The 25,927-nt window shown below is 46.4% G+C and overlaps 1 protein-coding gene across 1 annotated transcript in view; it reads right to left on the bottom strand.

The window, feature by feature from the left end:
- The window catches only part of LOC102941373 (scavenger receptor cysteine-rich type 1 protein M130), a 1,272,625-nt gene that overhangs the window by 944,958 nt on the left and 301,740 nt on the right, over positions 1 to 25,927 (bottom strand). The window lies entirely within an intron of this gene.

The raw sequence follows: 25,927 nt of genomic DNA, 5'->3' as shown, positions 1-25,927 counted from the left end.
ACAGTCACCTGGCTGAAGGGCTGAGTTCCCAGGCAAAAAACTGCCAGAGTGCCCTAGCGACTATTGGCGGGGATGCTAGCCCAGCAAGAAAGCTGTGACACCAGGCCTTGCCAGGAAGGGGCACCTATCGGTGAGTGAACTCTGTTACAAGCCTGCTTCCGTTATGGAAGCAGCCTAGTATTGGAGAGTGGTGGGGTTGGCCTGCGGGAGAGGATGGCTGGAGTAGTCATACAGAAGGGGCAGCAGGGTCCAGTGATGAGAGCAGGGAACAGGTTGTAGTGCAGCCCTGCCACTGAGTGGTAACAGGATCCTGGCCAGGTCACTCTCCCACCTGGTGCCTCACTTTCTCTATCTTTGAAATGGGGATCATCCTGACCACCTTAAGAATGTGTTTGATCCTCTGCTCTTTTTTTCCCAATCCCTGCCCTCCTTGCCCCACACAGGCCTCTGCCCTGTTCCTCAAACTTCCATGCCCATGTTAGTGCCAGAGCCAAATGCAAGGTCCTATAGCTAGTAACAAGGCATGCCCGCCGCACCGACAGAATGGGGAAGAGTATCCAGGAAAGCAGTGACTCTGAAAAGGATTTAGGGGCCAGAGTGAAGAAGCCACTCAAAATGAGCTCCCAGTGTGATGCTGTGGTGAACAGGGCTAAAGCCATCATTTGACGTAGGGGCAGAGCCGTGAGTAGGCTAGGGAGGTAACGATGCTGGTTCTGCCGGGACCCAACTGAGAGTTCCAATTCAGGACAAATTGCTTCAAGCAGGCCAGTTAGAGCCCAAAGCTGGGTTTTTTCCACCTCTAAGGCAAACCAAACTGGCCAAACAGAGAATACTTCAGTTTTACCCCACTGCCTAACCACAAGTCACACAAGCAATTCCCTTGGACACTGCAGTTTCCCAGTATCACCGCCAGCGCCGCTCATTATGTGGATGAATGGTTATGAAAAGCAATTCCCCAGTAAAAGAAAAAAGGTTCTCTCAAAGGACCAAGCCCCAGACACAGGTAAATAGACAAATCAGATCTTACCCACAAATCACGCTGTTGCCATACTTTAGAATCCAAAATCTAACGGTTTATTCATGAAGGGAAAAAGATATAGATGAGAGCTAGAATTGGTTAAATGGAATCAATTGCATACAGTAATGGCAAAGTTCTTGGTTCAGGCTTGTAGCAGTGATAGAATCAAGTCTCTGGAGTACATCCACAGCTGGGATGGGTCATTCAGTCAGAGCTTCAGTTTGTAGCAAAGTCCCTCCAGAGGTATGAAGCAGGATTGAAGACAAGATGGAGGGGAGGCACCAGCCTTTTAGTCTCTTGCCATGTGGTCTTTGCTTTCTTTGTCCCAAGGACACTCTATCCAGCACGTGGCACAGAAAAACCTTAGAGTTCTGTCTGTAGGCAGGTCCCTGCATACCTTGCTGAGTCAGAAGGTGTATTTGCCTTCTCTCAATGGGTCGAATGTATAGCCGATGGTCCTTAATGGGCCATCAAGCAGGCTTGGCAGAGCTGACACCAACTTGTCTGGGGTGTTCCCCGGAAGCATAGCACAAGTTAGAAATACAGACAGTATAGAACCAGTATTCATAACTTCAACTACAAAAATGATACACAGACACAGAGAGCATAATTTTCATCAGCCAATCAGAACCTCTCCATAGACTGCTTACATGACAACCTTTATACAATATTGGCTGCAAATATATAACAGTGGTCGCAACAGTGATCTACACAGTGACAGATTCTGTCAGTAACATCACAGGAGGTGACACTGCATCAGTGGGACTGATATTGGAAAACTGCGTCTGATTTTGGCGTCCTCATTTGAAAAAGATGTTGTGAAATTGGAGCTGGGGCAGCAAAGAGCCACCAAATGTTCTGAGGGCTGGAGAAAAATGCCTTCTAGTGAGCTATTGAAAGAGCTCAACCTGTTCAGCTTATCAAAAGAGGATTGAAAGGTGACTTCACTGAAGTGTTGAAGTGCCTTCATGGAGAGAAACTATTGGGTATTAAAGGGCTTATTAATCTAGCAGAGAAAGGCGCAACAAGGCCCAATGGCTGGAAAGTGAAGAGAGACAAATTCATATTACAAATAAGGCACAAATATTCAACAGCGGGGCCGATTCACCACAGGAACAAGCTACCAAGGAAAGTGGTGGATTCTCCATCTCTTGATGTCATTTAATGAAGACTAGATGCCTTTCTGGAATGTGTTTGCCTAAAAAGTAGCTATTGTGTCATCCAGGAGTCCTGTGATATGCAGGGGGTCAGATTAGATGCTCTAATGGTCTCTTCTGGCCATAAAGTCGACTAATTTCTGAAAAACTGAGTGCAGCATTGGGAGCAGCGTCTGATGTTTCACTGTCTAGCCGGCTTGCTTCCTAGACAGTAGCAGATTTACCATGGCGTCATGGGCCCCAGGGTGCTGGGCCCACACTCCGAAGGGGCCCCAGCCAACTGCGCTTCTCCGCCCCCGCTCTCTCCTGAAGGGGTGGAAGCTTGGTGTTGCCGGCTCCCGGGGTTCTGTCCTGCTGCTGCATGGCAGGCTCTGCCAGCAACCAAGCTCCCCCCTCCTCCGCCTCTTCCCACAGGTTGCTACTTCTGTCCCTCTCCCTATCGCCGATCAGCTGTTTGCCAAAGGCAGGGAGCGGGGGAAGCGGAGAAGAGGCAGGGGCGGGGCCTTGGAGAAGGGGGTGGAATTGGGACATATCCCCTCCAGCCCTGTCAAGGTTCCTTCCCCACTCTGAACTCTAGGGTACAGATGTGGGGACCTGCATGAAAACCCCCCAAGCTTACTTTTACCAGCTTAGGTTAAAACTTCCCCAAGGTACAAACTATTTTACCCTTTGCCCTTGGACTTGGCTAATGTAGTGCCAATCTTTAAAAAAGGGAAGAAGGAGGATCCTGGGAACTACAGGCCAGTCAGCCTCACCTCAGTCCCTGGAAAAATCATGGAGCAGGTCCTCAAAGAATCAATCCTTAAGCACTTACATGAGAGGAAAGTGATCAGGAACAGTCAGCATGGATTCACCAAGGGAAGGTCATGCCTGACTAATCTAATCGCCTTCTATGATGAGATTACTGGTTCTGTGGATGAAGGGAAAGCAGTGGATGTATTGTTTCTTGACTTTAGCAAAGCTTTTGACACGGTCTCCCATAGTATTCTTGTCAGCAAGTTAAAGAAATATGGGCTGGATGAATGCACTATAAGGTGGGTAGAAAGTTGGCTAGATTGTCGGGCTCAACGGGTAGTGATCAATGGCTCCATGTCTAGTTGGCAGCCGGTGTCAAGTGGAGTGCCCCAGGGGTCGGTCCTGGGGCCGGTTTTGTTCAATATCTTCATAAATGATCTGGAGGATGGTGTGGATTGCACCCTCAGCAAATTTGCGGATGACACTAAACTGGGAGGAGTGGTAGATACGCTGGAGGGCAGGGATAGGATACAGAGGGACCTAGACAAATTGGAGGATTGGGCCAAAAGAAATCTGATGAGGTTCAATAAGGATAAGTGCAGGGTCCTGCACTTAGGACGGAAGAACCCAATGCACCGCTACAGACTAGGGACCGAATGGCTAGGCAGCAGTTCTGCGGAAAAGGACCTAGGGGTGACAGTGGACGAGAAGCTGGATATGAGTCAGCAGTGTGCCCTTGTTGCCAAGAAGGCCAATGGCATTTTGGAATGTATATGTAGGGGCATAGCGAGCAGATCGAGGGACGTGATCGTTCCCCTCTATTCGACATTGGTGAGGCCTCATCTGGAGTACTGTGTCCAGTTTTGGGCCCCACACTACAAGAAGGATGTGGATAAATTGGAGAGAGTCCAGCGAAGGGCAACAAAAATGATTAGGGGTCTGGAACACATGACTTATGAGGAGAGGCTGAGGGAACTGGGATTGTTTAGTCTGCAGAAGAGAAGAATGAGGGGGGATTTGATAGCTACTTTCGACTACCTGAGAGGTGGTTCCAGAGAGGATGGTTCTAGACTATTCTCAGTGGTAGAAGAGGACAGGACAAGGAGTAATGGTCTCAAGTTGCAGTGGGGGAGGTTTAGGTTGGATATTAGGAAAAACTTTTTCACCAAGAGGGTGGTGAAACACTGGAATGTGTTACCTAGGGAGGTGGTAGAATCTCCTTCCTTAGAAGTTTTTAAGGTCAGGCTTGACAAAGCCCTGGCTGGGATGATTTAATTGGGGATTGGTCCTGCTTTGAGCAGGGGGTTGGATTAGATGACCTCCTGAGGTCCCTTCCAACCCTGATATTCTATGATTCTATGATTCTATGATTCCACTGCCACCACCAAACGTTTATCTGGGTTTATTGGGAAAACGTTGTTTGGAAACGTCTTTCCCCCCAAAATCCTCCCAACCCTTGCACCCCACTTCCTGGGGAAGGTTTGGTAAAAATCCTCACCAATTTGCATAGGTGACCACAGACCCAAACCCTTGGACCTTAGAACAATGAAAAAAAGCATTCAGTTCTTGAAAAGAAACATTTTAATCGAAGAAACAGTAAAAAGAATCACCTCTGTAAAATCTAATTACCTTACAGGGTAATTAGATTCAAAACATAGAGAATCCCTCGAGGCAAAACCTTAAGTTACAAAAAGACACACAGACAGGAATATTCATTCTATTCAGCATAGCTTATTTTCTTAGCCATTTAAAGAAATCATAATCTAACACATATCTAGCTAGATTACTTACTAAGTTCTAAGACTCCATTCCTGTTCTGTCCCTGGCAAAAGCATCACACAGACAGACACAGACCCTTTGTTTTTCTCCCTCCTCCTATTTTGGTCAGGTGCCAGTGAGATTATCCTAGCTTCTTAACCCTTTACAGGTGAGAGGATTTTTCCTCTGGCCAGGAGGGATTTTAAAGGTGTTTACCCTTCCCTTTATATTTCTGACAAGCCCCCTGCCTTGAGCTGCTCAGGGCAGGGGGATGAGAGCAACCCCATGACCCCAGCCCACCCTCCCAGCCCCCTGACCTCTGTCCTGACTCCTGCACCCCCCTCACACACCTTCAGCCCCCTTGCCCTGACTCCTACACCCTACTCACACCTCCCCAGCCTCCTTCCCTGGCTCCTGCACCCCCCTCAAACCCCGCCAGCCCTGACTCCTGAACCCCCCTAACAAACCCCCTACTCTGACTCCTGCACCCCACACACACCCAGCCCTGACTTCTGCACCCCACACACCTACCCAGCCCCCTGCCCTGTCTCCTGCACACCCCCCCCCCACAGATACTCTGCCCTGACTCCTGCACCCCCACACATCCCCACCCCCACCCTGAGCACCAACCTGGAGATCCTGCACCCTCCCCCCCACATACCCACCTGCACCCCTCGCACCGAATGGAAGCTGCCCCAGGTAAGCGCTCCACACCCCAACCTCCTGCCCCAACCCTGAGCCCCCTCCCTCATTCTAGCTCCTGTTCAGAACCTGCACCCCAACCCCCAGCCTTCTCCTACACTCTAACTATCTCCCAGATCCTGCACCCCCACCCTCAGCTTGGTGCAGAGCGAGATGAAGAGAATGGGCTAGAACCAGGGTGAAGGTAGGTACCCACTCTGTGCAGTTTACCCCCGGCCCCTCTCTAGCTCCAAGGACCAACCCTAGCTCCCGTCCTACTGTGCTTTTACCCTCAGCCCCTGCTTTCCTCCAGTCAACAGGGACTAATCCTCCCCACATGCCCCGCTGTGCTCATATTGCCCTGGCCCCTGCCTTGCTCCATCTGGGGACCAATCCTTCCCCCCGACACACCATGCCCAACTCTCAGGGTGGATAAAAATCAATGACTTTAAAAAAAAAATCAAATAATCAGATTTTTTAAAGTGGATTTTTGACGGAAAAATATCTAAAGATAGTTTTAATTAAGGTACATTACATCTCATCATGGAATAGCGATTATAAATTTTAATTAATAGAATCATAGACTATCAGGGTCGGAAAGGACCTCAGGAGGTCATCTAGTCCAACCTGCTGCTCAAAGCAGCACCAATCCCCAATTTTTGCCCCAGATCCCTGAATGGCCTTCTCAAGGACTGAACTCACAACCCTGGGTTTAGCAGGCTAATGCTCAAACCACTGAGCTATCTCCCCCCACCCCCATAATTCTATAGTATGAGACAATATATTCATGTAATGTTTAAGAAAAGTTATGTAAATGAGTTCTAATAGTTCATGGATTAGGGACCCAATCTTATGGGGTTCCACAGGCTTCTGTATAGATTATTTAGGTTAATTTTTCTATCTACTCAATGGGACTCAGTGCTCAGCCTAGAAGATACCATCAGAGATGCTTTGTTTTGCACTTCTCAAACTGTGGATTTGTGTCTCCAGAGGTAACATGCTTGTTAACAGCAAAAATGTTTCAAATAAATAAATAATATATAGAGATGAGAAATAACAGACCTCAACTCTATTGTCTTTCTGCAAATTTGTGTACACAGGGTCAACCCCTTACCTCTCTTTAAAAGTAAAAAGTTTCAAAAAGTTCAGTGAATACAAGATTGTTGGGGGCGGAATAGATCTGGACAAGGAAAAGAAGTCTGGAGATAAAGATGAGAAGTGAGGGACATCTGCCTTTTTGTTAAACTATTATGTTTCTTGTTGAAGAAAAATATCCAGAATACTTAACAACGTTGTTGTTTTAGTTAAATGAAACAATTTAAATATCTGTCTGGTGATGTTCTCCTCCTAATACAGCCTGGCAAGAAAATCCTCCAAATATTAATGATTAACCTGTTGAATTGGAGATAGTTCACCTCCCAATAACTTCATAAATATCTGCTTCAGTTACCTTTGGGAAATGAAATAACCAAACACTCATTCATTTTGTAATATAGCTGTAAAACTAATCTGAAAAGTTTTCAAAATAAATCACAGTTTAAAAAAGTATAGTGTGTACCTTCTAAAAATGAAACCTACATCTATCTCTGAGTTGTGAAGAATATGTACTAAGGTTATAACAACCAACAAGAATGCACTTTTATGTGGAAAACCATGATTAAATTGAGTCTTGCTGACCAGTGATTTAAATCAAATCCACCCTCCCCGCTGTGCTCTTGCCCCTGGCCTCTTCATTCCCCAAGGGGGCCCACAAATATGTTTGGTGCCGGGCCCACAAAAAGTTAATCTGGTCCTGGGTCAGTTGCTATATATTGTAGAACTCAGCCAGGATGCTTATTTACCTCTGTATGTTTTTGCTTCCAGTACATCCCCTTTCTATTACCCTCAGGGAGGAGACATGATCATACTGTAACCAAAACCCAGTAGGGCTGTTTTAATCTTCTGCAGACTTCTGCCATTTGCTTGCTCTTTCATGAGTGACACTGCTACAGTTGTCTGACTATTTTGGTGGAGGGGTGTTGTAGGGTTCCCTGGATTGTTGGAAGTGGGTGGATCTGGCTATGTTATCTCACATCAGGGATTCATATTTGACTTTCACAGCTTAGAAGGGACCATTATGATCATCTCATCTGACCTCCTGAATAACACACATTTCACACAGGAATTCCTACATCAAGCGCATAGTTTTGGTTGACCTAAAGCGTATCTTTTCGAAAGAGAACCAGGACAGATAGTTGCATATTTTCCTATTGGAATATTTTTCCATCAGAAAATGCTGATTCCACAAAATCAAAACATTTTGTAGGAAGTATAGATTTTGTGAACATTTCTGAGAGGAAATTATTAAAAAGTTTCATTTTGACTTTATCTTTTTGACTTTTAAATTGTACCATAGCACCCACACATCACATCCACAGTCACATCCACATGCCCAACACAATCCTTTACCACACATCATTCACACCCCATCCAGCACATATACAACATACAACTCCAACGCATCACTCCCCCCCATAATATACACACCATCACATGCAACACCCAACCACCACACACTCTGTACAAATCACATAACATACCACCACCACGTGGATACCGTCACACACTGCCACAATGTGCCACACCCACAATGCACCATGCAACATAAGAGTCAAAATGGTACAAAGATGCCTTCTTTATACAAAGGTGAGCAAATCTAACCTTATCGAAACAAAGTATTTCAACCTTCTCTTAGAAAATCATGTTTCATGGAAAGTCTCAGTCCTTATCTTCAAGCCACTTAGGCCCAGATCTGTAGAGGTATTTAAGCTCCATTGAAATCAATGGACATTAGGGGGTTTAAATGCCTCTGAGGATCTGAGCCTTTAGCATTTGGGCCTTTGACAAATGAAAGATTCCTTCCCATTCCAGGACTGCATTGATCAGCACTGTCCCTCAGGCACAGTGGAGCTGTCGCCAGCCAGGGGAAGCTCATTTGTTCAGGAGACAGTTTTCCTGGTGGTTGATCTGTGACTCTGGACCCAACTTCCACAGGATCACAAAATCACCTGAACCCTCTTTCTGTTCCACTTGAAAGTGAGCTTCTGAAATCTGCCTTCAGTAGCATAAGCTCGTAGCATGTCATAAAATAAACCTCCATAAGAATCCACATGCACTTTTTCCCTAGGGGGAAGGATGGAGAACAACCCACATGGGATGAAAGAAAATCATGTCACTTCATGCATCTCTATACGATGCTCTGATGACACAGTGAAGGGCATAGTATCAGAATTTGTAGGGCAAAGAAGAGATTAGGGGCCTCTTGTCACTGTCTAATCGTGTGTGTGTGTGCTCATTAAGATACCTGTAAATAACCTCCCATTTATCCTCCTGGATTTCAGAGGAAAGTCTGGAGTCTGGATTGGGGAGCCCTCCCTGGAGTTACGAATATTTTGTTGCTGGGTTTCTCACTGTTACAGCAAACCTGATAGAGCATTCACTTTCAGTGCAGTGCCCCATCCTAGAGCCTGTGATATCTGAGAAGTGATATTTTAGCATTACTACTTTTTGGTGATTCAGTTGTGAAGTTGCACTCCATAATGTTTTATGGAAATATGCTTATGAATTTAAATATAATGTAACTGGAATATGCGTTATGCAAAAGGTCTCTTGTAAAGTATCATTACAAAGCTATATAAAATATATTCATCCAATTTGTATGCATGTATCATCATTGTATCTGAAGCTAGAAATATGAAGTATAACTCTGAGGTCCTATTGTAACTAGGCAAAGTGTGGGCCATTAATGATGGCTTAGAATCTTGATGGCTCCCACTGACAAGGACAATTGGTTGTAAAAGGTTTATTTACCTGCAAGTGTTCCTGGGAGCCAGCCAAGGAAGAATGGAGGCTGGGGTCTCACAGGACATGTGAGCATGTCACCTGACACTGGAATCCATCTTAAATCTGGTATTTTTCCATTTAGAGGGAGGGGTGGGGACCCAGAGAGACAAAAGATTCCAGCCTTGTGCCAAAGCTATAAAAGGGGCTGGAACAAAACAAAGGAGGCTGCCAGTCATGAGAACACCCCTGCTTTCCACCTAAGATGTCTGCTGGAACTAACAAGTCTGTACCAGGGGAAAGGATTGGGCCCAGACTAGGAAGGCGTCTAGTTTGTGAAAGAAGCTTATTAGCATATCTGTGAGGGTGAGATTTTACCTGTAATCAGTTTCCTAATGTATTAGGCTTGGACTTGTGTGTTTTTGCTTTATCGTGCTTGGTAACTTACTTTGTTCTGTCTGTCATTACTTGAAACCACTGAAATCCTACCTTTTGTTCTTAATAAAATCCCTTTTCTTTATTATTGAACCCAGAGTAAGTGATTAATACCTGGAGGAACAAACAACTGTGCATATCTCTCTATCAATGATATAGAGGGTGAACAATTTATGAGTTTACCCTGTATAAGCTTTATACAGAGTAACATGGATTTATTTGGGGTTTGGATCCCATTGGAAGCTGGGTGTCTGGGTGCTGGAGATAGGAGACCTGCTGACCAGTTTTTGGTTAAAGTCTGCAGCTTTGGGGGCATGGACCAGACCTGAGTCTGTATTGTAGCAGGCTAGCATATCTGGCTCAACAAGGCAGGGTTCTGGAGTCCCAAACTGGCAGGGAAAACGGGCTCAGAGGTAGTCTCAGCACATCAGGTGACAGTCCCAAGGCGGTCTCTGTGACCGAACCCATCACTTCAGTCTCCATCTCTCTCCCTGCTGGTCCCCATGGAGCCACCCAACACACCTCATGAGAGAAACATCAGCCCAGGAACAGATCTTCAAAAAGGGTTTAATAAGAAAAAGCAAAAATTCACAATGAAGAAGTGTTAGGGACAAAAAAGCAGGGAAGTTCCAGACTGTCTGATCAATGGGAAATTAGAGGGGAAATCACAGCCCCTGTCTCAGTCAGACTTATTTCTTGCATCTAAACAAAACTGAAATCAAAAAGCTAATTGAAGCAGTTCCCAGGCAGGGATTGTCTCCAATACCCCGTTGGGTCAATAAGCATTTGGGACAGGAAGAGTCTAACCATACAGCATTTACATCCTCACAGGATATTTGATCTGAACCCAGCCATTCTTATATTGATGTCCCAGAGATGCCATCATCAACGTCATCATAACCTGGGTCATGAGAAGGTGGGGACAGGACTTCCCTCTCAGCCCCAGAGGCCCCTTCACTTCTTAGCGAGTGCAGAGTCCAGCCTGAAAATAGCAAGCAAGTCACATTACAGTCAACGTATTCATTCTCCACTCATGTGCACTCACATAATGGATGGGCAACATACAGCATGGGCCGTGAATCAGCCCCCACCCACAGTTCCTCTTAGTGGGCCTCTGACATGTTTAAACCATTATCTCTGTCTGTTCTTCAATGAAAACATGTGGGAGCGGATTCTCTCTGTTCTGAGACCTCCCTGGTGCAGGAGAAATGTGGGGATGGCAGTGAGCTGGTGATGACTCCCTGATAGGCCACTGGGAGCTGCTGTAACTCCTGACAGCTGATATAGTCCCTAAGGGACCACACGCCAGCAGACACCTGGTGGCTGGAGCAGGGTGGGGACCCTAGCCCATGGGACTTGCCTGGACATCACAGATCTCACCCACCCACACAATGCTCATTCACACGTTATTCCCATCAAGACCAAAGAAATGCACATTTCATCCCAACCCAGTTTCCTTTGAGGTGCAAAGTGGGAGCGCAGTCCTGGGTCCCAGCTCTGATCCTGTGCTAATGGGGACATTTACAGATTGAAGAGAGGAATTTCAAAGCCAGGCCGCTAACTAACCCCACCCCAGGGACCTGCTCTTTCCATTACCATCCAGGGCACTGACATCTGGTTTGGGGAAGGGCACTTTGGCCCTGATCCTGCCAATGGACCCATGTAACTTTGATGATTTGGACAGTCCCACTGAAGTCAGAGAGAGTATTCATGTGAGTAGACTGACAGATGGGATCTAGTATTTGTAGCATCAGGGACCTTATCTAGGAAACCTTCTCTCTTTCTTGATTTCAATCCATTTAACTCTGTTTAGCAGAGGTCAGGGAGGGGACACAGCTGGCAGTTTACCAATAACTGTATTTCAGTGCAGTCACAGTGACCTCTAGTGGCCAGTAAAGGCTCTTCCAGGTGTGTTCTCCACACTCCACTCACCTGTCCGTGAATCCCTGTTCCTGACACTTTCCCCATGGGCCCCCGTGACTTCCTGGGCACTCGGTCCAGAACCAGGGTCATCTTCAGGGTCAGAAATTTCTCTGGCATCATCATAACCGTCCCCTGGGTCATCTCCAGGCAGGGCAGGGACCTCTGAAATAACGATGGGAATTAATGGTAATGAGAAGAGGCTTTCCACTGAATAGAGAAATAAGCTACATGCCAGGTGTGGCAAAGCAGGGACTTATGTGTATTATTGCTTATGAATGCCACATACACCTCAGTTTAGCTGTTTGATATTATCCTGCCAGATTGCACAGGGATAATCAAAGGAGGCCATTGGAGGGGAAGCAAACAGGAAACATAAAAATAACAAAGACATGGCTCCTAAAGGCAACAATGAGGGGAGCTGTTAATTGTGGAATTCCCTTGTCATAAATTTAAAGGGAAGGGCAATCACCTTTCTGTATTCAGTGCTATAAAATCCCTCCCGGACAGAGGCAAAGTCCTTTTACCTGTAAAGGGTTAAGAAGCTCAGATAAGCTGGCTGGCACCTGACCCAAAATGACCTCTGAGGAGACAAGATACTTTCAAATCTGGAGGGGGGGAAAGGCTTTTGTCTGTCTGTGTGATACTTTTGCTGGGAACAGATCAAGGATGCAAGCCCTCCAACTCCTGTAAAGTTAGTAGGTAATCTAGCGAGAAAATGTGTTGGGTTTTCTTTGTTTTGGCTTGTGAAATTCGCTGTGCTGGAGGAAATGTGTATTCCTGTTTTTGTGTCTTTTTGTAACTTAAGGTTTTGCCAAGAGGGATTCTCTATGTTTTGAATCTGACTGCCTGTAAGATTATCTTCCACTCTGATCTTACAGAGTTGTTCTCTTATCTTTTTTCGTTCTTCTAGTAAAGTTCTGGGGTTTTTTTAAGAGTCTGATTGGGGTTTTGGGGTCTTAAAAATCCAAGGCTGGTTTGTGCTCATCTTGTTTATTCTCAAGCCTCCCCAGGAAAGGGGGTGTAAGGGCTTGGAGGGATATTTTGGGAAAAAGGAACTCCAAGTGGTCCTTTCCCTGGTCTTTGTCTAAATCACTTGGTGGTGGCAGCATACTGTTCAAGGACAAGATGGAATTGGTGCCTTGGGAAAGCTTTTAACCTAAGCTGGTAAAAATAAGCTTCGGGGGTCTTTCATGTGGGTCCCCATATCTGTACCCTAGAGTTCAGAGTGGGGAGGGAACCCTGACAGCCCTTCCCTGGCTCCAGACAGGCTACTTTGGGTTAATTCTTCCCAGTCCTGAGCTCAGGATCAAAGGGCAGACTAGGGAATGAAGGGGGTGGAGCAGCAGTAGCCAAGGGGTAATGTGGCTTCCAGGAGGCAGATTCATCATTGCTCACCTCGGCTGTCTGGAGTCTGGAGGACGTTCCTCAAGGCAGGCTCCTCCACATTATCGTAATCCAACTGAGACCCCCCTGGGGAAGCTCCCTCTGGAACAGCAAACGTCACGGTCAGCTTCCCCTGAACACACCCATTTCCCCAGCAGGTTTTAGTTCCCCATTAAAGGCCTGTTGTTTTCGAGTTTGGGCTTTTCATCATAGAGTCTGCAGGGGAAGTCACAGGGTGACCCAGGGGAAAAGGGAGAGTCATGGACATTCTGTGAAACAATAATTGTGCCACCTTTATTTCCTCAAAAATAACTAAGGTCCAGCCCTGCCCCACAGCATCCAATACCAACTTTGTCATGCCCTTCAATGAGATCAGGATCTATGCTGGTATTGAGCTAACCCTGGACCTGTTTCATAGATTCATTGATATTAAGGTCAGAAGGGACCATTATGATCATCTAGTCCGACCTCCTTCACAATGCAGGCCACAGAATCTCACCCACCCACTCCTGCGATAAACCTCTCACCTATGTCTGAGCTACTGAAGTCCTCAAATCGTGGTTTAAAGACTTCAAGGAGCACAGAATCCTCCAGCAAGTGACCAGTGCCCCATGCTACAGAGGAAGGTGAAAAACCTCCAGGGCCTCTTCCAATCTGCCCTGGAGGAAAATTTCTTCCTGACCCCAAATATGGCAATCAGCTGAACCCTGAGCATATGGACAAGATTCACCAGTCAGATACCCAGGAAAGAATTCTCTGTAGTAACTCAGATCCCACCCCTTCTAACATCCCATCACAGCCTGCTGGGAGACAGTAGCTGCCACACCAGAGCTGATCATTGTGAATTCAGCTGAACTCTATAAAGACATGGTTTAAAGTCCTTACATTATATGGGCTGGATCGTGAATTCGGTTATATGTTCCTGTCGAGGAGGCAGGGGGCTAAGATCATGGGGCACAGATCAGGGGTTGTACAGTGACACGTGTCAGCTGTGGAAGTCAGATTCTTTCATACAGTGTGAATATTTCTCTGCCCGGTTCCCTACAGCTCCTCCCCTGGGAGAGAGCACAGTCAACCACACACAGAAAGGGTCAGGATTTCTTCACATTTCCATCAAGAGCTGGACAGAAATCTTTTGTGTGTCTCTGTGTCCACCCCCATCCTTGTTACCTTGCTCTGATCCAGGACCATTTTCCCCCTCGCTGTCCCTGGTGTAATACTGCAGCTTTGTCATTGAGTCATCTGAATAGGAAACTGGAGAAAGGGTAAATGGGATGTTATCACAGTGAGAGCAGCGAAACTGGCTGATGGGCAATGCATCTGGGTCCTGGAGCAAGATTTATGGTCTCACTATATTGCTTCTTCAAGAGAAGATGCTGAATTCACAGCGACTGAGTGGTGAGAGGCTGACACAGACTTTCTAAGCTAAATATCAGTTTTTTTGTAGTAAATGTGGCTTTGGGGTGGATAATTCAGACTGGGAAGATGCTGGGAACAGCCATATTGACCTCATGAGGTGAGGCAGGAACTGAGTGAGCCTTTTACCATGGCATCCCCTCCTGTGGGTTTCATTCAAATCCTTCTCATGAACTGGGGAGCCTGTTTTGAGTCACACTCAGGGTGTAAGAATCTCTTTAGAGAGGAATGTGTATCTTCTCCTCCTGAATGTTGCTGCTTCATGGCCTGATCCAGCAGAAAATTATGGCTGAGGCTGCTGGTCCAGATCTCCTCAGCCACGGACATGACTCCCATTTTGTTGTGGAAGATACTCCCCCTCCCCCGCCTTTTTGACAGATAAGGCCACACCCCTCCCATGATCAGAGTCTGTGATCAACCCCCACCATTAGCAGAGAGGAGAATGTGCATCTCAGAAGTAGCCTCAGGGGGAAGCACTGACCATGCTCAGAGTGCCCCACAATGTGCTAAACTGAGAGCAGCATCTTCCCCCCTGATTGACATTCAGTCAAAATGACGAGAACAGTCACTTTCCTGACCCATAACTAATTACCCCCTATGGCTGCAGGATGTACAGATGGGCCTGACTGTCCTCAGAATGGGGCTAGCAGAGTCTGCTAACTCATTCATCTCAGTCCAGTAACTGGCTGGTCTCTTCACAGACCCAGAATCTGCAGCCATCCAGGACTCACAGGCTTGAAGGCTGCAGAGATTTAGCTCTAAGTCAGAGCTTTAGATTTTCTCCCTGTTAGGAATGACACACACAGACCTGAGCGATCAAACATTTCCTGCTTCTTTCTCATCAGGTTATAATCGATCTCCTCGTACACAGCCTCAGAGAAAGGGTCCAAGGGTCTTCTGGAGCCTGAAAACAAAGGGCAGGGTTTGCACAGGCTCAGAGAAGCTAGGGATGGGAAACCCTATGAGATCATCCAGCCCCTGCCCCCGAGTCCAGTGCAGGACTGGTTCCTACAGCATATTCCCACTGCTCTCTCCAGTTTAGATTTCAGCATCCCAGGTGACAGGGACCATGTCCCTGTCATGTTTGTTCTATTGGCTATTTCACTGTCATTAAGTTTATCTTGATATTCAACCTTAATGGTCCCTTCATAAATGTATCCTATTACTCCTACTACCACCCTAAATCATTCCTCTCCTATCCTGGTGCTCACACCTAAGGGCAAAATAGTACTTGTATATGTACTGCCTAGAGACTGTGTGGGGAATAATTAGCTAATATTTGTGCAGTGCTTTAAAAATGGAAAGTACTATCTACCTATCTTTTTAGGTGACAGATTTGAGGAACTGTCCCAGATTGAGGTGTCATGAGAGGAAGTTCTGGAACAAATTGATGAACTAAACAGTAATAACAGGTTTCAGAGTAACAGCCGTGTTAGTCTGTATTTGCAAAAAGAAAAGGAGTACTTGTGGCACCTTAGAGACTAACCAATTTATTTGAGCATAAGCTTTCATGAGCTACAGCTCACTTCATCGGATGCATACTGTGGAAAGTGTAGAAGATCTTTTTATACACACAAAGCATGAAAAAAATACCTCCTCCCACCCCACTCTCCTGCTGGTAATAGCTTATCTAAAGTGATCACTCTCCTTACAATGTGTGTATGATAATCAAGTTGGACCATTTCCAGCACAAATCCAGGTTTTCTCACCCCCCACCCCCTACACACACATACACAAACACACTCTCCTGCTGGTAATGGCCCACCGACGTGCTTCCGCCGACGTGCACGGGCTGAAATTGTGGAAAAGCAGCATCACTTGCCCCATAACCTCAGCCGTGCGGAACACAATGCCATCCACAGCCTCCGAAACAACTCTGACATCATAATCAAAAAGGCTGACAAAGGAGGTGCTGTTGTGATCATGAATAGGTCGGAATATGAACAAGAGGCTACTCGGCAGCTCTCCAACACCACTTTCTACAAGCCATTACCCTCTGATCCCACTGAGAGTTACCAAAAGAAACTACAGCACTTGCTCAAGAAACTCCCTGAAAAAGCACAACATCAAATCCGCACAGACACACCCCTGGAACCCCGACCTGGGTTATTCTATCTACTACCCAAGATCCATAAACCTGGAAATCCTGGGCGCCCCATCATCTCAGGCATTGGCACCCTGACAGCAGGATTGTCTGGCTGTGTAGACTCCCTCCTCAGGCCCTACGCTACCAGCACTCCCAGCTACCTTCGAGACACCACTGACTTCCTGAGGAAACTACAATCCATCGGTGATCTTCCTGAAAACACCATCCTGGCCACTATGGATGTAGAAGCCCTCTACACCAACATTCCACACAAAGATGGACTACAAGCCGTCAAGAACACTATCCCCGATAATGTCACGGCTAACCTGGTGGCTGAACTTTGTGACTTTGTCCTTACTCATAACTATTTTACATTTGGTGACAATGTATACCTTCAGATCAGCGGCACTGCTATGGGCTCCTGCATGGCCCCACAGTATGCCAACATTTTTATGGCTGATTTAGAACAACGCTTCCTCAGCTCTCATCCCCTAACGCCCCTACTCTACTTGTGCTATATTGATGACATCTTCATCATCTGGACCCATGGAAAAGAAGCCCTTGAGGAATTCCACCATGATTTCAACAATTTCCATCCCACCATCAACCTCAGCCTGATCCAGTCCACACAAGAGATCCACTTCCTGGACACTACAGTGCTAATAAACGATGGTCACATAAACACCACCCTATACCGGAAACCTACTGACGGCTATTCCTACCTACATGCCTCCAGCTTTCACCCTGACCACACCACACGATCCATTGTCTACAGCCAAGCTCTGCGATACAACCGCATTTGCTCCAACCCCTCAGACAGAGACAAACACCTACAAGATCTCTATCAAGCATTCTTACAACTACAATACCCACCTGCAGAAGTGAAGAAACAGATTGATAGAGCCAGAAGAGTTCCCAGAAGTCACCTACTACAGGACAGGCCTAACAAAGAAAATAACAGAACGCCACTAGCCATCACCTTCAGCCCCCAACTAAAACCCCTCCAATGCATTATTAAGGATCTACAACCTATCCTGAAGGATGACCCAAAACTCTCACAAATCTTGGGAGACAGGCCAGTCCTTGCCTACAGACAGCCCCCCAACCTGAAGCAAATACTCACCAGCAACCACATACCACACAACAGAACCACTAACCCAGGAACCTATCCTTGCAACAAAGCCCGTTGCCAACTGTGCCCACATATCTATTCAGGGGACACCATCACAGGGCCTAACAACATCAGCCACACTATCAGAGGCTCGTTCACCTGCACATCCACCAATGTGATATATGCCATCATGTGTCAGCAATGCCCCTCTGCCATGTACATTGGTCAAACTGGACAGTCTCTACGTAAAAGAATAAATGGATACAAATCAGATGTCAAGAATTATAACATTCATAAACCAGTCGGAGAACACTTCAATCTCTCTGGTCACGCGATTAAAGACATGAAAGTTGCTATATTACAACAAAAAAACTTCAAATCCAGACTCCAGCGAGAAACTGTTGAATTGGAATTCATTTGCAAATTGGATACAATTAACTTAGGCTTGAATAGAGACTGGGAATGGCTAAGTCATTATGCAAGGTAACCTATTTCCCCTTGTTTTTTCCTACTCCCCCGCCCCGGACGTTCTTGTTAAACCCTGGATTTGTCCTGGAAATGGCCCACCTTGATTATCATACACATTGTAAGGAGAGTGGTCACTTTAGATAAGCTATTACCAGCAGGAGAGTGTGTTTGTGTGTGTGGGGTGGGGGGAGGTGGGGAGGGGTGGGGGGTGAGAAAACCTGGATTTGTGCTGGAAATGGTCCAACTTGATTATCATACACATTGTAAGGAGAGTGATCACTTTAGATAAGCTATTACCAGCAGGAGAGTGGAGTGGGAGGAGGTATTTTTTCATGCTTTGTGTGTATAAAAAGATCTTCTACACTTTCCACAGTATGCATCTGATGAAGTGAGCTGTAGCTCACGAAAGCTTATGCTCAAATAAATTGGTTAGTCTCTAAGGTGCCACAAGTACTCCTTTTCTTTAAACAGTAATAAGTCACCAGAACCAGATGGTATTCACCCAAGAGCTCTGAAGAAACTCAAATGTGAAATTGCAGAACTACTAACTGTAGTCTGTAACCTATCATTTAAATCAATTTCTGTACCAGAAGACTGGAGGATAGCTAATGTGATGCAAATTTTTTAAAAAGGCTCAAGAAGCAATCCCAGCAATTACAGGCCAGTAACCCAAACTACAGAACCAGGCAAATTCGTTTAAACTACAGTAAAAAACAGAATGAGCAGACACATAGATGAACATGATTTGTTGGGGAAGAGTCAACATGGTTGTTGTCAAGGGAAATCGTGCCTCACCAATCCTTTTGGATTCTCTGAGGGGGTCAACAAGCATGTGGACGAGGGGGATCCAGTGGATATAGTGTACTTAGATTTTCAGAAAGCCTTTGACAAGGTCCCTCACCAAAGGCTCTTAAGAAAAGTAATCTGTCATGGGATAAGGGGGAAGGTCCTCTCATGGATCAGTGACTGAGTAAAAGATAGGGAAAAAAGGGGAAGAAATAAAGGGTCAGTTTTCAGAACAGAGAGAGGTAAATAGTCGTGACTCCCAGGGGTCTGTACTGGGACCAGTGCTGATCAACATATTCATAAATGCTCTGGAAAAAGGGGTAAACAGGGAGGTGGCAAAATTTGCCGATGATACAAAACTAGTCAAGATAGTTAAGTCCAAAGCAGACTGCGAAAAATACACTGGGGTCTCACAAAACTGCGTGACTGGGCAACACAGTGGCAGAAGAAATTCAATGTTGATAAACGCAAAGTAATGCACGTCGGAAAACATAATCCCAACTATAGATATAAAATGATGGGGTCTAAATTGGCTGTTACCACTCAAGAAAGATCTTGGAGTCATTGTGGATAGTTCTCTGAAAACACCCACTCAATGTGCAGTGGCAGTGAAAAGGCTAACAGAATTTTGTTAATCATTTGGAAAGGGATAAATAATAAGACAGAAAATATCATGTTGCCTGGATCTAAATCCATGGTATGCCTACATCTTGAGTACTGCGTGTAGATGTGGTCACCCCATCTCAAAAAAAGATATACTGAAATTTGAAAAGGTTCAGAAAAGGGCAACAAAAATGGTTAGGGATATGGAACAGCTGCCATATGAGGAGAGATTAATAAAACTGGGACTTTTCAGCTTGGAAAAGAGATGATTAAGGGGGGATATTAAACTATAAAATCGTGACTGGTGTGGAGAAAGTAAATAAGGAAGTGTTATTTCCTCCTTCTCATAACACAAGAACTTGGGGTCACCAAATGAAATTAATAGGCAGCAGGGTTAAAACAAACAAAAGGATGTATTCCTTCACACAACACACAGTCAATGCCTGTGGAACTCTTTCCCAGAGGATGTTGTGAAGGACAAGAGTATAACACGGTTCAAAAAAGAACTAGATAAATTCATGGAGGATAGGTCCATCAATGGCTATTAGCCAGGACGGGCAGGGATGGTGTCCTTAGCCTCTGTTTGCCAGAAGCTGGGAATGGGCGACAGTGGATGGATCATTTGATGATTACCTGTTCTGTTCATTCCCTCTGAAGCGCCTGGCATTGGCCACTGTTGGAAGACAGGATACTGGGCTAGATGGACTTTTGGTCTGATCCACTATGGCTGTTTTTATGTTCTTATATAAGGGTAAATCTACACGGCAATCTGGAGGAGTGATTGCAGCACGCATAAACACATCTGAGCTGGCTTTGAGCTAGCTAGCCACATGGCTGTGTCAGCACACACAGCAGCACAGGCTGACCTTCCGTGTACAACCTCGCCTAGGAGCCTGGGTGCACACTCCAGTGGCTAGCCCACATCACAGCCATGCTGACGCAACTACACTGCTGTTGTTATGCCAGCGAGCTTTCACCGAGCTAGGTAAAAGCTGGCTTGGGTATTTCTACATGTGCTGCAATCACATCTCTCACTGCAGTGCAGATATGCCCTAAATGCCTAGTAGAACTGTCTGATCTCTTTGGCCATTATCACCCAAGCTCTTTTGCAGCATTTCTCCTTCCTCGTACCCTCCCTCCTGCTGTATCTCTCTATTCCGGATCTTTCCCTCACATGGATTTTCTTGTACTTTTCTAAATGGAATCTCAACATGTTATTTTTCTAAGAATACTTGAAGTCTCTTTGTATTATTTTCTCCAGTGATGCAGAGTGGCCTCCCTCCCCACTTTAGAGTGAGGGACCACTACATTCCCTCCGGTGGGCAGAGCCAAACCTGCCCTGCCCCCGTCGCCGGAATTACCAGGGCAGGACAGGAAGTATAAAGGGAGGGCCTTGCATCTCATTGGAGTGGGAGCTAGGGAAGGAGACAGAAGTCTCCAGCCTGCTGCAGAATTCTGGAGTTGGACCTGCACCAGACAGCATCCTGTCCCCAAAGGAGACCGACCCTGGAGAGAAATTGCCGGCACTGCCATCGGCCAAGTACCCCAACGAGACCAAGGACCCGGGCACTATGGAACCCCTCACCCAGACGCTGGTAGGAAGTAGACCAAGGAAACTGGACTTTGGTCCCATTACACTGTCAAAACCCGAGTCAACATGTTTTAGCTGGATCCCTGCTGACCCAGTGGTGGAACAGTCCGCCAGTGTTTGGGCCCTGGGCTGGGACGCAGTGGAGTCGGGTGCGCCAAGGTCCCCTCATCCAGTGCTGCCAATCCCATCCCTGGGGTGGCAGCCTCCCCATGTTAGGCCAAGAGGTCTGCTGTCGGCCAGAGCCAGGTCATCAAAACTGTCTGTTTGGTGCTCTGCCCTGCCTGAGGGCCTGAATCCCTAGACTGTTTGGTGCTCCCTGCTCTTCCCCACCCAAAGAGCCAGAGCCCCAGACTGTGTCTTTGCTGCCTGCCTTAGCCAAGAGGCTTAGGCAAAGCCTGCTTCCCACTCTGCCCTGCCCAGAGGGCCACAGCTTCCCTTATCAACCATGAACTGCTGGCTGTCCCAGCCAGGATGCTGTGGACTAAAGACTGTTTATACTCCACCCCGCCTAGAACGCCAGGGCTCTAGACTCTTGATTGGCGGCAGCTCTGACAGGAGGCTGCGAACTCTAGACTTCTTACAGATTGGCCCAGCAAGTGGGACCCGAGCCTGAGTGCTGCTGCCTGACACAGTGAGAGGATGCGGCCTCCCTCTCCACTTGAGAGCAAGGGACCACTGCATTTCCCCTTTGTATTATTTCTCTGTCGTCCCCACTAGTTGCAACTCCTCCCAATGTAGTGTCATCTGCAAGTGTCACTGCTGTGCTGTTCATTTCCATGGCCAGATCATAGCTGAAGATATTAGGTACGACAGGACTTAAGATGGTCCCTGGATCCCGCACAAAGCTCTCCCTGACATGCACACCTTGTGCAGGTTACAGGGCTGCTACTAGCAGGCCAGACTTCTGTACCAGACATGCACTGGCTGTAGAGCTTCCGTGCAAGAGAGGTACACACCAGATGTGTTCACCATAAGATACCTTAATACTCCGACAGATATGACTGAAGTTAGTTTAAACAAGGTATATTACACACAGTGTCACCTAGTGGCTGAATAGTATAATACAGGTTAGCCTGCCATTACGTCTCCCCCTTTGCGTTCTACATTCCTACCATTTACAACATTTACGTTATCATGGTATCTTTATAGTTGAGCACAGATCAGTCTATTAAGTGTCTCTTGTTAGTATATAGGTTTGTCTCTTAGCCTAGGATAAAATTTTGGGTTTGACTTTTGGTACTTTTATATCCTCCTTACTAATATGTATGAACAAAGAATGAAAACACTGTGTGTTGCTTCCAGATGGGGTTTATAGCACAATGAAAAGAAATAAGGAAAAGAGTTAAATTGTTGCTGGGAATGGTGGGAGTTTAATATACAAGCGTATACTTGAAGACTGCCTCAACCCTTATCTCAAGGCAAGGTCAAGCAACCAGACGGGAGGAGCGGGCAGGAGGGTGGGCAAACATAAGAAACACTAAAAGCCAGAGAAAAGGTGACCCTGGCTGAAATATAACCTTACTCCTTACCCCACCCGTAGGGTACAAAAGAGGTGGTACACAAAGTCCCCCATACTACGATCCTCCAAAACGGAACATGGACCATAAATTGTAAGGGGTGTGGACCAAGGGATATAATTAAACCTGCTAAGAAAAAGAAGGTGGGAAAAAGGACAGGGAAAACTCTGTGGCATACAGAGCTATGGATATGCTTGCCTGATTAACCCCACTAAATATTGCATTGCCTGCACTTGGACTATGGTCTTCTGCTTTCCTGATTGCATGATAAGAACCAAGAGAGGGGCGAGGGAAAAAGCCCCTAACATCGCTCAGTGGTACTAGTTTTCTAATTACCCAACCCAAACACGTAACAACTTGGTTCATCTGGCTTTCCATCAGTAGCAATGACTGCCTGAGGCCTGTTTGGAATCTCTGAGTTTTCTTCCTCTTGTTCTGCATCTGCCATCTGTAGAGTTTGCTCTGTTGATTGTTCTTTCTGAGGTACACTGCATGCTCCAGCATTTTATCTTGAGTTTATTTGTACTGGGTCTCCTTTCAAATATCCATCTTTCTAGTTCTTCCGCTTTTCTCATGAGGCCCATCATGGCTGCCACACTGAGGTGGAGAACGCTGTTGGTCTTTGATCACATGCACTCTGAATGAGAAGTTTTTCTCTTTGAAAGAGATTTCTGTGGTGAACTGTCCCATGCAATTCAGAATGCCTCCAGTGTTAGTCAGAGCTGTAGCAGGTAACTTCATCTCTGGGAGGGGTTGAAGGTGATTGTAAGGTCCTTCTGAGATGACTGTTACATCTGCTCCTAAGTCCATTTTAAAGTCCATAGTGTTTCTCTGAATGATCAGTTTCACTCTCCAGGCAGGCTCTGTATCTTCACACAGGATAGATCCAAGAAACAATAGCTCTTGATTGTCTGTCTGGAATATGAATCAATTCCCTGACTGCGTTCATGTGGCAAACAACTGCAAAAAGTCCATGTTCTCGTGCATTCTAATATATCCTGAATGTTTGAGTGGAATTGTTCCTCTTAGCCAGGGAGTTCTCCCTCTTTACCTCACCAGTTTTATGGTATTAACTTGTTTCATTCAGGCTGTGTTTGTTAACAGCTTCTAATCCATTTGAATAGCAGTGTGTAGGGTGAAGTCTGTTTTGAATTGTAGCTCCTGTGAAGGATTTTTATCTGTTAACCCAATAACCAGCCTCTCTCTGATGTTTTCATGTTGGCTGAAACTGTGATTCAGGAACAGCAAAGGCATGCAGAGCTCTTATAAACTATTCAACATTTTCCCCTAGTCCTTAAATTCTCTGGTGAAAACATGCCCTTTCATAAACCACATTTCTCTGAGGGTACAGTAGAACCTCAGAATTACAAACACCTTGGAATGGAGGTTGTTCATAACTCTGAAACATTCATAACTCGGAGCAAAATGTTATGGTTGTTCTTTCAAAAGTTTACAACTGCACATTGACTTAATACAGCTTTGACACTTTACTATGCAGAAGAAAATGCTGCTTTTAACCATCTTAGTTTAAATGAAACAAACACAGAAACAGTTTCTTTACCTTGTCAAATCTTTTTTTAACCTTTCCCTTTAATTTTTTTAGTGTTTACATTTAAGACACTACTGTACTGTATTTCCTTTTTTTTTTTTTTTTTTTGGTGTATGGTGCTGCCTGGTTGCGTACCCGTTCCAAATGAGGTGTGTGGTTCACTGGTCAGTTCTGTAACTTTGAGGTTCCAGTGTATAAAGTACGCATCAAACAAAGCCAGAACCCTTTCACAGTCATCTTTGTGCCTGTCTTCAGGAAAATCAAAGGTTGAAAGAAATGCTCTGCTTGCTTCCAAATAGCACAAAGTAAACACCATACCTGTATAGCTTCAGTTTCCTTATGGAGTTTTGTAGCAATCTGAAATCTTGCAAAATGCTGCTTCTAGTCTGTCAGTTGTGAAGGTTTGTCAAAGCTGAAGTTCTCTGGTCAACGAAGAGGGGATGTTGATGAAATCCTGCAACCTGTGTTGCTTTTTTTCCTGTCTCCATCCTTCATTGCTCCTCCTTCTGTCTGCAACTTCTGTTGCTCTCTTCCTTCTGTTTTTCTTCTCCTCTGGCACTGCTTAACTTAGGGCACCATGTCACATACACCTTGGACATGATAGGTGGCAAGGCTGCTATAAGCAGGTCAGGCTTCTGTATCAGATATGGACTGGCTACAGAGCTTCCTTTCTGGAGAGATATTCAACAGATGTGTTCACAATAAAATCCCTTATGCTCTGCCAGGCATGGCTGAGGTTAGCAAATGTAAGTTGTTACATGCAACACCACTTCGTGGCTGAACAGTATAATACAATTTAACCTTCCACTACACTGCCAACGCCCCACCCCCTTAGGCACAGCTCCACCTGCTATTTCAGAGGCATTTCACACAGTGACACCAAGCAGGACCCACCTCTGCGCTCTGCCCTGGCACTTCGCACCTGCGCCCCCAGGATGATTAAGACCAGGCAGAGCAGGGCTCCCAGGATAATGCAGATGACCATGGGCACCGTGACTCTTCCACTGTCGGTCGGAGGGCGGCGCGGGGGAGCTGGATGGAAATGAACATGGAAGAGGGGGGATTATCCTGTGAGAGTCTGGGGGCCCAGGGATCTCCCCAGTCACTCATTGCAGGGCCCAGGACAGCAGGGTAATGGCCTGGGACACAGTCTGTGTGCCATGGGGGCAGCTCACAGGCTGCTGTTTAAATCATGGGCCCTGCCCTGTCAGCTGGAGCCACCAGACAGGAATCCTCTGGCTCAGCACAGCCTGCAGCTCCCACCCAGGTGTCATTCGCCCCCAGATTTCACAGGCCATGTGTAAGGGGACTGTTGGCCCCTTACTAAAACTCGGTGGGGGTGTTTCGGTTGGCTAGCTCCCAGGAGCAGAAGGAAGGGAAGGGTTGATAGGAAAGCAGGACCCTGAGACTGACAGTCCCCAGGAACAATGGGGAGAGGCCAATGCCCCAAGTCAGCCTGATTGACAGGGCGGGGAGGCTAATCAGGGAGTCAGGAGGACAAGGTGGGTCCTGTCCTGCCTGTGAGCTGGATTGCCTGGGTCAGACAGAGTGGGGCCAAGCTACGGAGAGAGCAGGGGCCTGAGCTGAGCCGCGCCAGATCCAGAGAGAACCAGAGAAGCAGCCCGGGGGAGCAGCTCAGTGCTGGGAGCAGAGTCACAGGAGACCTGTGCTGGGAGCAGAGCTGCAGCAACCAGATCCGGAGGGGCAGGAAAAGCAGCCGTGCCACAGAGCAGGGTGACGTGTTTTCCTTTAACCTTTCCCACTTTTTCCTTATTTTTTTAATCGTTGCTGTTTAATACACTGTATTTCCTTTGAACTGCATGTAACGATCAGTGGGTCAGGGAAGCATCCAGTGCAGAGAAGCACCTGGGAGTGGGGACACCTTAGCCCC

The sequence above is a fragment of the Chelonia mydas genome, chromosome 1 (genome assembly GCF_015237465.2).
Source record: "Chelonia mydas isolate rCheMyd1 chromosome 1, rCheMyd1.pri.v2, whole genome shotgun sequence".
Classification (NCBI taxonomy): Eukaryota; Metazoa; Chordata; order Testudines; family Cheloniidae; genus Chelonia; species Chelonia mydas.
Note: the sequence above shows the minus strand (reverse complement) of the source record. Positions and strands in the feature narration are given on the sequence as shown.